Here is a 14,454-nt window from a genome sequence, read left to right as displayed (position 1 = left end):
GTCTCTACTAAAAAATACAAAAAAATAGCCGGGCGAGGTGGCGGGCACCTGTAGTCCCAGCTACTCGGGAGGCTGAGGCAGGAGAATGGCGTGGACCCGGGAGGCAGAGCTTGCAGTGAGCTGAGATCCGGCCACTGCACTCCAGCCTGGGCAGCAGAGCGAGACTCTGTCTCAAAAAAAAAAAAAAAAAAAAAAAAAAAGAAAGTTTGTTCTTACCATAGATTTTAGCAACTTCAGCATACATTTTTTTTTTTTTCTTCTGCAGTCAAAAATGTTCACCTTTTTACTTAAAGAAAGTAATTTCCAGCTTAACTTCAGCATATCAAATTGCCAACATCACTACTCTTGCACTCTAGGGCCATTAGTAAGTAAAATAAGGGTTACTTGAACACAAGCACTGCAATAAGACAGCTACTAAGCAATTAAGGTAGCATAGACACCATGGAGATCCTGGACACAGAAAATCTTAAGGACCAAGTAGGATGGAGTAAGACAGCACAGGAGCGAGAGAGATTTTGTCATCCTACCCAGAATAGTGTGCAATTTCAAACTAATGAACTGTTTATTTCTAGAATTTTTTATTTAATATTTTTGGACTTTGGTTGACTGGGGCAACTGAAACCTTGGAAAGTGAACCTGTGATAAGAGGGAATTACTGGCAGGGTGCGGTGGCTCACACTTGTAATACCAGCACTTTGGGAGGCTTAGGCGGGTGGATCACGAGGTCAGGAGATGGAGACCATCCTGGCCAACAATTGAAACCCCGTTTCCACTAAAATACCAAAAAAAAAAAAAAAAAGCAATTAGCCTGGTGTGGTGGCGTGTGCCCCTAGTCCCAGCTACTCAGCAGGCTGAGGCAGGGAAATCGCTTGAACCCTTGAACCCGATAGGCACAGGGTGCAGTGAGCCGAGATCGTGCCACTGCACTCTAGTCTGGGTGACAGAGCGAGACTCCGTCTCTAAACAAAACAAGAAACAGGGAATTACTCTACTTCCTTTCATTCATGAGCTAATCCGAACAGCCACTTCTTGCTTCTCAATTCCCTGTTTAAATTTTGTATCTCCTAAATCAAAAACTGAGACCATGTTTATACCAAAAGACAGCCTTTATTTTTAATAATTTTATTCTAAGTACAAAAGCAAAAGCTTAATGTAGAAACAATTTAAAAATATTGCCAAGTACAGAAGGCAATTACAAAGTATTCACAATTCACTGCCAGAGATAACCATCTTAATATCTTAAGGCTATGTCTTTAATAATATTTCAACAAAATTACATTCAAACTGCATATAACAGTGTGGACTGTTTTTGAAATAGCAATGTTCCTTAGACACATATCTATGCTTTAATACAGATGTATTTTTATAATATGATTATTAATAATTGCATACTACTTCAATATTTCATGGTATATTGCACAAGTCCTTTCTTGTTAAGGGTCAGACGTATTACTGATTTCAATATGAACAAATAAAATTTTCTTGTCAAAAAACATTTGTACATAACTTCAACAAAATTATATATAGATAAGAAATTCTTGGTGCAAAAGACAAAGTAAAAATCCATTTTTAAACTGTTAATGTATAATAACCAAATTATGTTTGCATAAATTTCAACTTCCATTAACAATTCTTACTAATGGATTCAATTTTATTCTCCCTAAATAATATCTTACAGGAGACACTTTAGCAAGGTTCTGTTAGTAGGTTTTGATTTTTACCTGCCTGAAGATGTTATTTTATTTTATTTGGTTATGTAATGGTTTTTATACAATAGTTTTGCTGAATATAAATTCTAGGTTGCCAACTAGTTTCAGCCAGTATTTTAAATAGTCCAGCTGTCTGTTTTCAGAAAAGTCATTTGTTTCCACCTATTAATATTACTCATTATTTTGATGTTCTGAAGGTTCACTCCAATGTGTTAGGTTTAGATTTCACTTTTTTACCCTGCTTATGTCTTCCTGTGATGTCTGTGTCTAAGGATTCATGCCTTTCAACAGTTTTGAGAAATGTGAAGCCATATCTTTTTGCATTTTTCTCTTCCTTGTATTCTCTTTTTTTCTTGAATTGTAATAAGATTTGTATTTTCTTTCCCTGTCTTTTATAATTTTTTAATCTCTTCAGCTGCTTGTGCTGCACTGTGGGTAATTTATTCACATCTGTCTTTCAATTTATTGTCTTCTGTTTTTTAAGACATTTGATTATAATTTAGGTATATTTTTCAGTTCTAAATGTTCTCTTATTTTACTTTTCCAATTGTGCTGGACTTTTTTGTGCTCTTATTATATTATACATATGCCTCTTATTATTATACATATGCCTTCTTCCTATCTTAATAATTTTATGCTTGTTTAGGTTATGTTTTAATCTGGTTATCTAAATTTTTTTGAATTCTATGTTACTGTTTTTTGGACCTACTGTTTTGTATTTACAATGATCATTTTTTTTCATGTGCTTTGATATTTTTTATTTTAAGTTGATGCTGGGTCCAGTTATGTATTGGAATGTGTCTCCCCCTCCCCACACAAAAAAAAGGTATATATTTTGCTTTTGTGAAGTATCCTGGGATACTTTAACCTGGAACTGCCTTGTTCATTGTAGGAATGGGGATTCCAAGACCATGTGGGTTGCGTAAATTCAATCTCCAAATCAATATGACAACAGATCTAAGATTGTTAGCTCTTCAGAGAAACTTTGCATTTCTACCCAGAATCTAGGAGAAGGCAAACAACTCTTTCTACTTAAATTCTCTTTTAGCCTTCCTTCTAATTTTCTAATTGAAACTTCACTTTTTCACATCTCAACTATGTGCAAGTTTTACTGAGTTCAAGCTCATGTAACTCAAGATCTTATTCCTTAATCTGGTAGTTCCAAGACATTATTCCTAAATTTGGTAGTCATTAAAATCCAAACAATTTTGAAGTCCTTTGGCGATCATGATGACTACAGCAAAACAAAACAAACAAAAAACTAACATGGCCAATAAAGTGTCAATGTGTCTTTAAAGTATAGTTTCACTTTCTGTTACCTTGAGGAATTCATTTCCTTTATTGTATGCATCAGCACTACACTTAATAGAATATCTGTTTTATTTATTTTTTTAGTTTGCCAGTGATGGTACATTTTGTGGCCTTTGCAATGTCTGATCTCTTGCATTTAGTAATTCCTATTCATTTTCTTTTTCTCCCTGATTTAAATATTTTTCCAAGTCTTTCTTCCACTTGATTTCTCTGGGTTCACTTACCGCTTGTTTTTTCACAGAGTTTGATATGCAATACATTCAGTTTCCTTTATTAATTTTGAAATGTGAATACTTCCACAGCCATGAACATTGTTCTGATCAAAACTTCATCATATCTAATATTTAGTATGTAGTGTTACCATGTTGTGTTCTAAACAATTTATAATTGCAAGTTATGTTTATTCTAAACCAAGAGCTGCACAGAATAGCTTTAGATCATAAGTTATTATTTTTTCTCTTTTTCTTTTTTTTTTTGAAATGGATTTTCGCTCTTGTTGCCCAGGCTGGAGTGCAGTGGTGTGATCTTGGCTCACTGCAACCTCCGCCTCCTGGGTTCAAGCAGTTCTCCTGCCTCAGCCTCCCAAGTAGCTAGGATCGTAGCTAATTTTATGTTTTTAGTAGAGATGGAGTTTCTCCATGTTGGTTGGGCTGGTCTCGAACTCCCAACCTCAAGTGATCCATCTGTCTCGGCCTCCCAAAGTGCTGGGATTACAGGCGAGAGCCACAATGCCTGGCCTAGTTATTTTTAGTCTCTTGCTATTTATGTCCAGTATGGTCACAGAATAGGCTATTGCTCTCCTATATTTTGAAACACATTGTGGTTTCATTTTTCCAAGACAGAAAAAAATATATGTGTGTATATATTTCAAAAAAGATAATCTTCTTTTTACCATATAAAAGATTCTCTGATATTCTCCTTAAATATTTAACACTCATTCATGATTTAATCAAGTGTATTTTTGTAATATATAAAAGCAATATAGTTCATTGTCTGTTTATTGTGCCAAAGCTAAGAGTTATTAAATTTGGTTTCTTTTTAATGTTGCTACATTATATGTTAATATCCACATTAATAGTCCTTAAAAGTTAGAAATTTAGTATCCAAAGACTTTTCTATTTTCTTTTCTTAACTTCCAATTGTTGCTGAAATATTATAGACACTTATATCTAGATTAACATGTTTTAAAATGTTTTACTTATCTTTCAAGATGTGATACAGTACTTCATGAATATATCACAAAAATTGCTGAGAAATATATACATTATGTGACTTATATTTCTCAAAAATATTAATTTTCTTACATATAGTTACTTTTACCAGATGGATAGATATGCAGATTTCTATTTCTGAATCTCTACATGTCTAAGAATCTTTCTCTTTCCTTGACTACCATCACTGGATTTATAATTCTAGGGAAAAAATTCATTTCCTTATAATTCTTTAGATATTCTCCACTTACCTTCTGCTATTATTATTATTATTATTATCATCATCATTATTGGCAACTTAGAACTCTAATGACAGCCTCTTGGAATTCCCTTCCTTATAGATATCTATTTTGTTATATATTTTGTTTGTGTTTTGCTAAATAAGAAAATATTTTAAGCTAGAATTTTTCTATCCTTGTAATTCTAACATATCAATTATTTTACCTGTCAGTTGGGTTTCCATCTCACTACAAGTGTTTATATCTTTTTTAAACTTATAAATATTTTTTCTCTTCATTACGTTTTTTAAAATATGTGTTTCTTAATCCCAGTATTTCTATCCATCAAAGATATATCAGCCAAATGCCAAGAGGAGAAAAAGTGCAGAGGTAATGCTTAAAGCAGAGAAGGTAAAATTCCTGACAACATGTGATACAAATGAAAATATGGTTTTGATTTAATTAAATAAGTGCCACAAGGACTATGTGTGAAATGCTCATCTAAATTCTGCAGATTTAACATAAACAGGACACACTGCTCTCTGCTGTCCGGGAGGTTATATGTTACTATGACGAAAAAGACAAGGAACCAATACTTACATTTCAAAGAGATTGTTTTATATAATAGTGAAGTTGTCATGAAAATCATTTAGAGTGTCATGATGAGAAAACTTGTGAAATTTGTTTAAATTAAGAGGTCAGGAAAGGCCTCTTTAAATGTGATATTTAATCTGAGATATTAATCATCAAAAGAAGGCAGCCTGCTGAGACTGGTAGAAAATCACTCTGAGAGAAATAGAAAGCTAGTGCAAAGGCCCCAGGATAGAATCAAGATGAGGAACAGGAAGAAGGTGAGTGTAGTTGGAGATGGTGAATTTCATGGAGAAAGACAGTTGTTTTAAAGTATGTCAGGAACTAATTGAGTAAGAAATTATAAATTTAAGACAAATTTTCAGTTTGTTGTATTTTAAAAATAATTTATTGTGTAAGATTTCAAACATATTCAAAGACAGGGTAGTACAATGAAACCTCATGTATCATTGTTTTCAAGAATTATCAAAACATAGGCAAACTTATTTCATCTATGCTCCCATTCAATCCCTCATTTTATTTTGTAGGAAATCACAGGTATTTTGTCATTATTTTTGTAAATATTTTAGTATGTTTTCTTATATAGTATAGACTCTTTTTTAATAACCAAAATAACAGTATCATATACACAAAATAAAATTTATTTAAATCCACAAATCTCCAGACTTTGCTGTTTTCTATTCTATCATAACTTTTTAAAGGTTTGTTGTTGGTGTGTTTTTTTGTTGTTATAGTCAGCATCCAAATAATATTCACATATTGTGACTTATTGGCATATTTCTAAATATTCTCTTAGTCTAAATGGTTTCCCCTCTGCTTTTCTCCACACCATTTTCTTTCTTTTATTTTCATTTTATTAGTTAGCTCATTGAAAAATTCTCAAATGTTACTGGGGTAGGGTAGGTCAGAGTGGCTTTTCTTGAACTTGCCTGCCATTTTTTGAAATGTTTAACAATCTTGAAGTTTCAGACAGTCTGGCTCCCTCCCCATCTTATCTGATTTTCCTCCTGGGTTTCTTCTATACATGTCTGAATTCCGTATCCTGCAGTTTCTGCTCAGTATGGGGCCTTGCCCTGAAGTGAACAATGAGTGGTTGAAATTTTCACTTTGTTTTTTATTTTTTTATTTTTTTTATTTTTTAAAATTTATTTATTATTATTATACTGTAAGTTGTAGGGTACATGTGCATAACGTGCAGGTTTTTTACATATGTATACTTGTGCCTTGTTGGTGTGCTGCACCCATCAACTCGTCATTTATATCAGGTATAACTCCCAATGCAATCCCTCCCCCCTCCCCCCTCCCCATGATAGGCCCTGGTGTGTGATGTTCCCCTTCCCGAGTCCAAGTGATCTCATTGTTCAGTTCCCACCTATGAGTGAGAACATGCAGTGTTTGGTTTTCTGTTCTTGTGAAAAAAAAAAAAAAAATATTTATTTCTCTAAAGAGTTACGGAAATAGAAGTTTAATCCTAAAAAAAAGAAGGATTAAGAACAGTTTAACTTCAAACTGCTAATGTCATATATTGAATTGATGAAAAAGCCACCGCCTGAGGAAGTATAAATTGATATAATACCTTTGAATACCACAGTTTGATAGCAACTGGTAAAGTTGAACATATGCGTCCTGGGCCCAACAATCCCATTCCAAGGTATACACCCAAAGAAAGGAGTATGCATAGGCAGCTAAATATTCAAGAATATTAAACTGGAAGGATTACATATATCCATCACAACATAAAGTATATATACATTATACTGTATTCATATGATGGAATGCTGTATTGCAATGAAAATGAATTAACTACATTCATGCACAAAACTGTGGCTGAGTTTTACAACTGTTCTCTTGAATGAAAGAAATCTGATGCAAAAAAAAAAAAAAAAAAAAAAAAAAAGAAATTTTCACTTTGGTATCCTGGCACTCACTTCTGAATTGGACTGCACTAAATAAACCCTGTTCGATTTCAGTGGGTGTCCTGAAATTTGCCCCACCAAGCATTCCAGTGGGGGACGTCTTGACTATTTGAGGAGGTCTCTCTATTCAGGTCTGTAGGATCTTGTGCTTCCTTCTGCACAAATGCTTATCTATCTGGGTCTTTAGCACTTAGTATCTTTTCACCATCTGATTATATCTTGAAGTTTGTGGTGAGTTTTATTGAAGCTATTTTGTATGAGGGTTTGAGGCTTTTCTCTCCTGGTTGTCCTAAAGGCACATCTACAAAAATTAAAATCTATATCACCACTGCCTTCAAATTTCTGCCTTGTATTCTTACAAAGGGAAGCCATATGGGGGTTCTGGTGGGAAAGTGGCATGAGCTAACTTACATTTTTAAAAGGTCGCTCTGACCACTACGTGGAGAGTGGATTTATTGACAAGAGACAAAAACAGAAGCAGGGACACAGTGGCTCACGCCTGTAATCCCAGCACTTTGGGAAGCCGAGGTGGGCAGATCACGAGGTCAGGAGTTCGAGACCAACCTGACCAACAGGTGAAACCCCGTCTCTACTAAAAATACAAAAATTTACCGGGCGTGGTGGTGTACGCCTGTAATCCCAGCTACTCAGGAGGCTGAGCAGGAGAACTGCTTGAACCTGGGAGGCAGAGGTTGCAGTGAGCCGAAATTATGCCACTGCACTCCAGCCTGGGTGATAGAGCAAGACTCCATCTCAAAAAAAGAGAAAAAAACAAAATAAAACACAGAAGCAGGAAGGCCTGCAAGGAAGCGTTCACATCAGTTCAGGTGACAGAAAATGACTGGACCATTGAGGCAGAGGTGGAGGAAGATACTGAAGATGATACAGACTCAAAGATAAAGGTAGGCAGGGTGGGCTGATGAATTATTGATGGGGTTGAAGAGACAAGATAAATGACTTGTAGATTTTGGCCTTGAGCAACTGAAGGAAGGTGGTGTGAACTAAAATGAGAACGTCTATAGGAGCAGAAGGTTTGAAAAATAGAAATAAAGAGTTTTGCTTTGATCTTGTTAGTAATGTCTATTAGATATTCAAGTAAAATGACAAAATAGTCAGTTGAATGATTCTGAAATTTAGGGGCAGATCAAAACTGAGATCCATCTGATTTATTATTTCTCTTTGTCTTCATTGAATTCTTTTTATTTAAATTCTAGGAGAATAGCCTTTCTTCTCGGTGAGAATGCCTTGAATTAATTGAGTTTCCTGCAGTTTGTGATCTGCCATTTACTGTACTGGCTCTACTGTATTTTTAAACAGGGCAACCTTTCCCTTTGAATCAATTTTTCCTGTCTTCAAGCATTGCTTTACAAAACTACCTACTCTTTTATTTTATGTATGCCTATGTATATATATACATATATGTGATATATATATACACACACACACTCTTGTATATAATACTCTCCTGAATTACATTGAGAATGTCAACTAAAAACAACATGTAATTTTAGCTTTTCTTTTTTTTTTATTATACTTTATGTTCTAGGGTACATTTGCACAACGTGCAGGTTTGTTACGTATGTATATATGTGCCATGTTGGTGTGCTGCACCCACCCATTAACTCGTCATTTACATTAGGTATATCTCCTAATGCTATCCCTCCCCCCTCCTCCCACCCCACAATAGTTGCAAATTTATATCTAAGAGGACTTTGGTATAGTGTTCAAAGATTAGTACCCTTTTTTAATCTGCCAAATCTATTAACATGCCCAGCAAACAAGTGCTTTCTTATTCTTACAGATGTATGGCTATTTTTCACACTATGGAGAATTCTTTTGAAGATTGTGTTGAGTTGTTTTAATCTTTTACGACAAAGAGATGGAAAAATCTGGATTTGTTTGCTAATTTAAATCTTCAGTTGCCTGTGCAATCTCCCTTTCTCATATCTGTTGTATTTCTTGAGGCCAAAATGTTTATTTTATTTTCTGTGGTAAACATATTTTTATTGGTAATTTCCTTCTCCAAATGTCCTAACCTCCCTTGTTAGCAGTTTCTTATGGCAGTGCTTTCTACCTGTGAACCACGGTCTGCTGCTGCCTCTGCCCCCAAAATGAAACCTGGAATGAATGCCATGACACAATGCCTTATCTGTGAGAATTTTTGCACCAGAGTTAATATGCGAAATGAATATTGGGGCCCAACTTTGTTCAATATAATATGGGATCATATTTTCCCTTCAATCTAATGTCTATCATTTTGGCAAAATAAAACAGGATATTTAAATATGTGTGAATATTCCCCCATTTGAAACATATTTGACTCAGTTCTAGTAAGGCAGATGGGCTAAATGTTTTCAACAAAGGGAATCTATTTTCCTTAACATTGGACGTTTGAAAGAGCAGAAAAGGAACTCTGAAGTAACCTAGACGTTCATCACTGCAGGAAGCAGCAGAAGTGGGAATACGTGGAATTAACAAACCTAGAAGCAGTAAGATGGGAATCCACTAGTATAGTGCTTTAATGTAGAAGCAGAGAAACAGGGAAGCAACAAGAAAGAAGTGCTTAGACTTCTGTGGAAAAATCAAGGCCTGACTGGTACCTAGACACACATGAGGGTGCGGGATTGTGGTGAAGGAACATCTCAGTGGGTGGGAGTCTGCAGTCTGGTTAGTATTCTAATTGTCAGAATGATACCGCAAACCTGGGATTTGAGTACAGAAAGAAGCTGCAGGCTCCAGCCGGTTGCCCAATGTTGCTGAAACAGCACACACAGATAGTAACTGGGAAACAGGAAGAAAGTCCCTTTGTTTGTGTTGCAATATCCACTTAGTTCCTGCAATTATCTTAATGGAACAGAATGCCAATGGACTAAGCGAATGTGGGAAACGTTTTTTTGCAGACTAATGTAACAAGGATGTTCTAATGTAAAGACAGGCTTAGGAAGAACTGGGAATAGAACGGCAAAATCTTAGCAGCAACGTGATTGAGCAAATTAAAAATATTAATGTACACAAAATATTATTAAAAACAATGGTGATTAAATTGATTTTATTTCACCTTGGATCTTTACAGTTAACACACTCGGTTTCCAAATCAGTCTAGATGACTAGCTGATAACATTGTTATCTGAATCCATATGTGGAAATTTTCTTTTGAGTAAATCAGGATTCCTTTGTGAAAGTTAAAAAAATATTAAATAAAGATGGGCTTTGGACTGCAAGACAATAGGTAAATAAAGAGCATAACTAGATTTAGAAATGTTTCCTTAAATTTTTAATAGGCTAACTATGATGTTCAGGTGTTAGGTGGAGGTGGAGGAAATGCCATATTTGGATATATTGCTTGGCATAATATATACAGAAATCTAAAAACTTTACTCCTAAGCTAACAGTATTATTCAGTTTTGGTGGTACTTGCTTAATCTTCAGTCTCCTCATTTTGTATGTATCCATTCTGTTTTTGATAAACCCAAGTTTCATATAAGAAGGACTTCTGGTATAGAGAATATAATTATTCCTCAGATTTTAAGGAGATATATATGCATGCCTTTGGTTTAAAAGCAAATGCTTTATTTACCAACCTTCTAAATTATTTTTCCCATTTATTCATGTAATATTTCCAATGTCTTCTATGCATATGACATTGTGCAAGATCCTAAGAGGATCTAAAATATTTTTGTATATAGTCTATAGATGATAAGATTAAAAGAATCAGAGCTACATCCTAGCACTTTAGGAGGCCGAGGTGGGCAGATCATGAGGTCAGGAGATCAAGACCATCCTGGCCAACATGGTGAAACCCCGTCTCTGCTGAAAAATACAAAAATTAGTTGCATGTGGTGGCGGGTGCCTGTAGTCCCAGCCACTTGGAAGGCTGAGGCAGGAGAATCGCTTGAACCTAGGAAGTGGAGATTACAGTCAGCCCAGATCGTACCACTGCACTCCAGCCTGGGCAACAGAGGGAGATTCCGTCTCAAAACATAACAAAACAAAACAAAAAAGAATCAGAGCTACTTTAATGGAAGCTTACAGCAATTCTCAAAGTTGAACATACTTCTGTATGATCGCTTAGTGATTAAAAAGGTTTTTGGTGACTACCATACCATTATTATATTTAACAAAATAAAACAAAAATATTTTAATATCATCTAATGTCTATTCCATATTCTCCTTTTTTCTGATTGCCTCAATGATTTTTCACAATATTTAATTTATTTTAGACCAATTTCAATATGGCTGTCCATTGCTTTCATTGTTCTACTTGTGAAGAGGCTTTTAAGACATCCCACCTTTTATTTTCAAAAGAACCCAGGTTATGTCCTGTAGAATGTGCTACGTTCTTGATTTGGCTGATTGCTTCCTTGTGGTGAAGTTTAACCCAACCTTCTATCCTTGGTTTCCTGTAAAGTAGTATTAGAGCTAAAGGTCTGATTCAACTGAGAGGCAATGCACTCCATTGTTGAAGCAAGAACACTTCATCAGTGGTGCTATTTCCTATTCTGTTGTATGAATTTTTTACATTATTAGTTGCTGAGAACAGAGAAATAGCATGAAGTCTGGTTTCTGGAGAAGTATGTCAAGGTATAATGAGTGTTATCTGATGAAGTGCTTAATTGCGCAAAATAAATTTCTCAACCCAAGTGGGCTTAAATTCCTGAAAAAAATGATGGATACTCTCTCTTCTATCACAGTCAACATTATTGATGCAAATGTGACAAAATAGTGGAATGAAGCTGACAAGGAGGTTAATGTGTAAATGACGCAGAAATGACAGAAAATTTATTGCATGTTACTCAAAGGACCAAGAGGACACCAAAAGATGAGAAAAACCAATCAGTAGCTTAGAGAAAGGAAAGAACAATTTGTAGAAAAGGATGATTCTGCTATTAAAAAAACTGGTATTAATAGTTTGTTTTGGACTCCAGAAAGTTATACGCCTGCACTTTCACACTCCACATTCACAAAAAAATACATAAGTGACAGTGAATAATATATTATTTTATTTTATTTAAAAAAATTATGTTCAAGATTGTTAAGTAATTTTTATTATATTCAAATACTTTGAAGATTAATATGCAATTTCCATAGCTTTCAGTTAGTAATCATTATCAACCCAAACAATTGTTTCTTCAGCTTCTCCACATAAACAGACATTCACACATGTTGGTCTGATTGTTCTCCCTATTACTTAACATTCAGTATAAATTGTTTCTCATCCACAAAAATGATAAATAACAACATTCATGTTCTCAATATACATGTAATAAAATAAAGCATTATAAGCTTTATTGAAGTGTCCTAGATACCACTCCCAACTGCATCCCATTCTCTTTTTTCTGAGTGTAACTATTTTCTGGAATTTGCTTAAGATTATTAACATATCTTATATATGTTAATATAAAAACACACACAAATATAGTCTCCTTAAACTATGTACAGTATTGATATGCAAATTTAATATACACAAAGATAAAATCAGAATATATGCATTGTCTTGCAACTCTTGGGTCTAATAATGTTTTTGTGAGATGTATTTATTTTGACATTTATAGGTTTAATTCATTCATTTTCAATGCTATACAATAGACAATCATGAGAACATAGTACAGTTAATTTTTTCATTATTCTATAGAGGAATAGTATTTTGTACATGATAATACTATTTTACATGTATTATGTATGAGAATTAATACTATTGTGAACATTCTTGTATCAAATCTCCTTGAGCAAAATTTCTATAGCTAAAAGGATAGTGTCTATACCTAGGAGTTTATGTATTACTAGATAATGCCAAATTATTCCCTAAAGTGTTTTTAATGAATTTAAATTACCATTGGAATGTATAATTTTCCATGATTCCACCTACTTGCCATCATTTGACACTTCCAGACTTTTATATTATTGCCAACTTAATAGATGTGAAATGGAGTCTCAACATGGTTTTAACATTAATTTCTCTATTAGTGGACTTAAATATTTTTCCTTTTTTATTGACTTTTGTAGTTTCCCCTTTATGAATTGTCTTTTCATATCTTTTGATAATGTCTCATTGATTTGTCTTTATTTTATTCATTTGTAGTCTTGACGTATTCTGGAAACTAATCTTTTGTGAGTCATATGTGTTACAAAGATTATATCTCTTATTCAGTGATTTGTATAGTCATTTTATTATAGAATTCTTTGAGTCACCGAAGTCTTTAAACATGATCAATTTTATCCATCTTTTTAATTAGTGGTTTGTATTTTTTATGTCTTATGGAAGCAATATTTCCTTAGCAAGAGATCCTGTGAATATGCTCTAATATTTATTCCTACCAATTTTAAAGTTGAATTTTTAAGTTTAGGTCTTTAAACTACAGCTATAAATTTTTGTCTCTAGTAGGAGGTAGATAGATCTAATTTATTTTTTCTTATGTGGATTGTCTTTTCCCAGGAATCATCCTTGAAGAGCCCATCTTGTCCCAAAGACTCTTCAGTGTTATCTGTGCTACATATTAAGGCCTCATACCTGTTTATCTATTTTTGTAGACTCTCAGTTACCTTCTCTTGGACTATATGTCCATATTTATGTCAATACCACATGTATCATTACCACACCGGTGTAATGACGAGACAGGATAAGGTCTCCCAAGTTGATTTTTAAAGTTAACTTGACTAACTGTGGCCCCCTTCTTCCACAAAATTAAAAAAAAAAAAAAAATGGCATCAAGTTCTAGGTTTAGAATGAAGTTTTCTGTCTTTTGGGGATTTCTATTTATTTGCAAGTATGAATAATAAGTTTTATTTTTATGTAAAAATGTATCTTTCTGAGTCTTCAAATTTATCGTCACAATGTTGTTCATAATATTTCACAATTAAGTTTTAAATCTTTATTGGGTCTATAATTTTATCACCTGATTGTCCTTATCATTTTTATTTTTTTCTTCTCATATAATCATAAATACTCTCTCCAGAGCTTGTAGATTTTAATAATCTATTTAAACAATAACTGTTGTCTTTAATGATCCTCCCTATTGTACCTTGTTTTCTATGTCATTAATCACTACTCCTATCTTTATTTTATTTTACATTTTTGTGTCACATTGTTCCCTTTTAATTCCTTAACTCAAATGCTTGGATAATTGGTTTTCATACTTGTTTTTCCCTACAAAAATGAACATCAGATTTTAACAATTTAGTTTTAGTACCAATTAGCTTAAATCATGAATTTGTGTGTTGCATTTATTATTATTTGAGTTTTATTTTATAATTTCCAATATGACTTCTCTTTTAATTCATGAGTAATTTGGAAACATATTTTTAACTGTCCTAATTTTTTAGTAATTTTTGTTATTTGTTTCTATTTATTATATCTTGCTCAGGGACTGTAATCTGTATAACATGAAATAGTGAAATTTGTTAAACACGATTTTATGGATTGACACAAGCTTCATTTCACTGGAGTGGAAGAAGAATGTGTATTTTTCAAACAACTAAATGCAAAGTTTTGTAAATATCC

The 14,454-nt window shown here is 33.7% G+C and overlaps 1 protein-coding gene across 2 annotated transcripts in view; it reads left to right on the top strand.

The window, feature by feature from the left end:
- Positions 1-14,454, top strand: part of LRRTM4 (leucine rich repeat transmembrane neuronal 4) — a 775,339-nt gene that overhangs the window by 416,532 nt on the left and 344,353 nt on the right. The gene's annotated exons all lie outside the window — the stretch shown is intronic.

Source organism: Papio anubis, chromosome 14 (assembly GCF_008728515.1).
Source record: "Papio anubis isolate 15944 chromosome 14, Panubis1.0, whole genome shotgun sequence".
Classification (NCBI taxonomy): domain Eukaryota; kingdom Metazoa; phylum Chordata; class Mammalia; order Primates; family Cercopithecidae; genus Papio; species Papio anubis.
The sequence above is the reverse complement of the archived record's forward strand: the minus strand, read 5'-3'. Positions and strand labels throughout refer to the sequence as shown.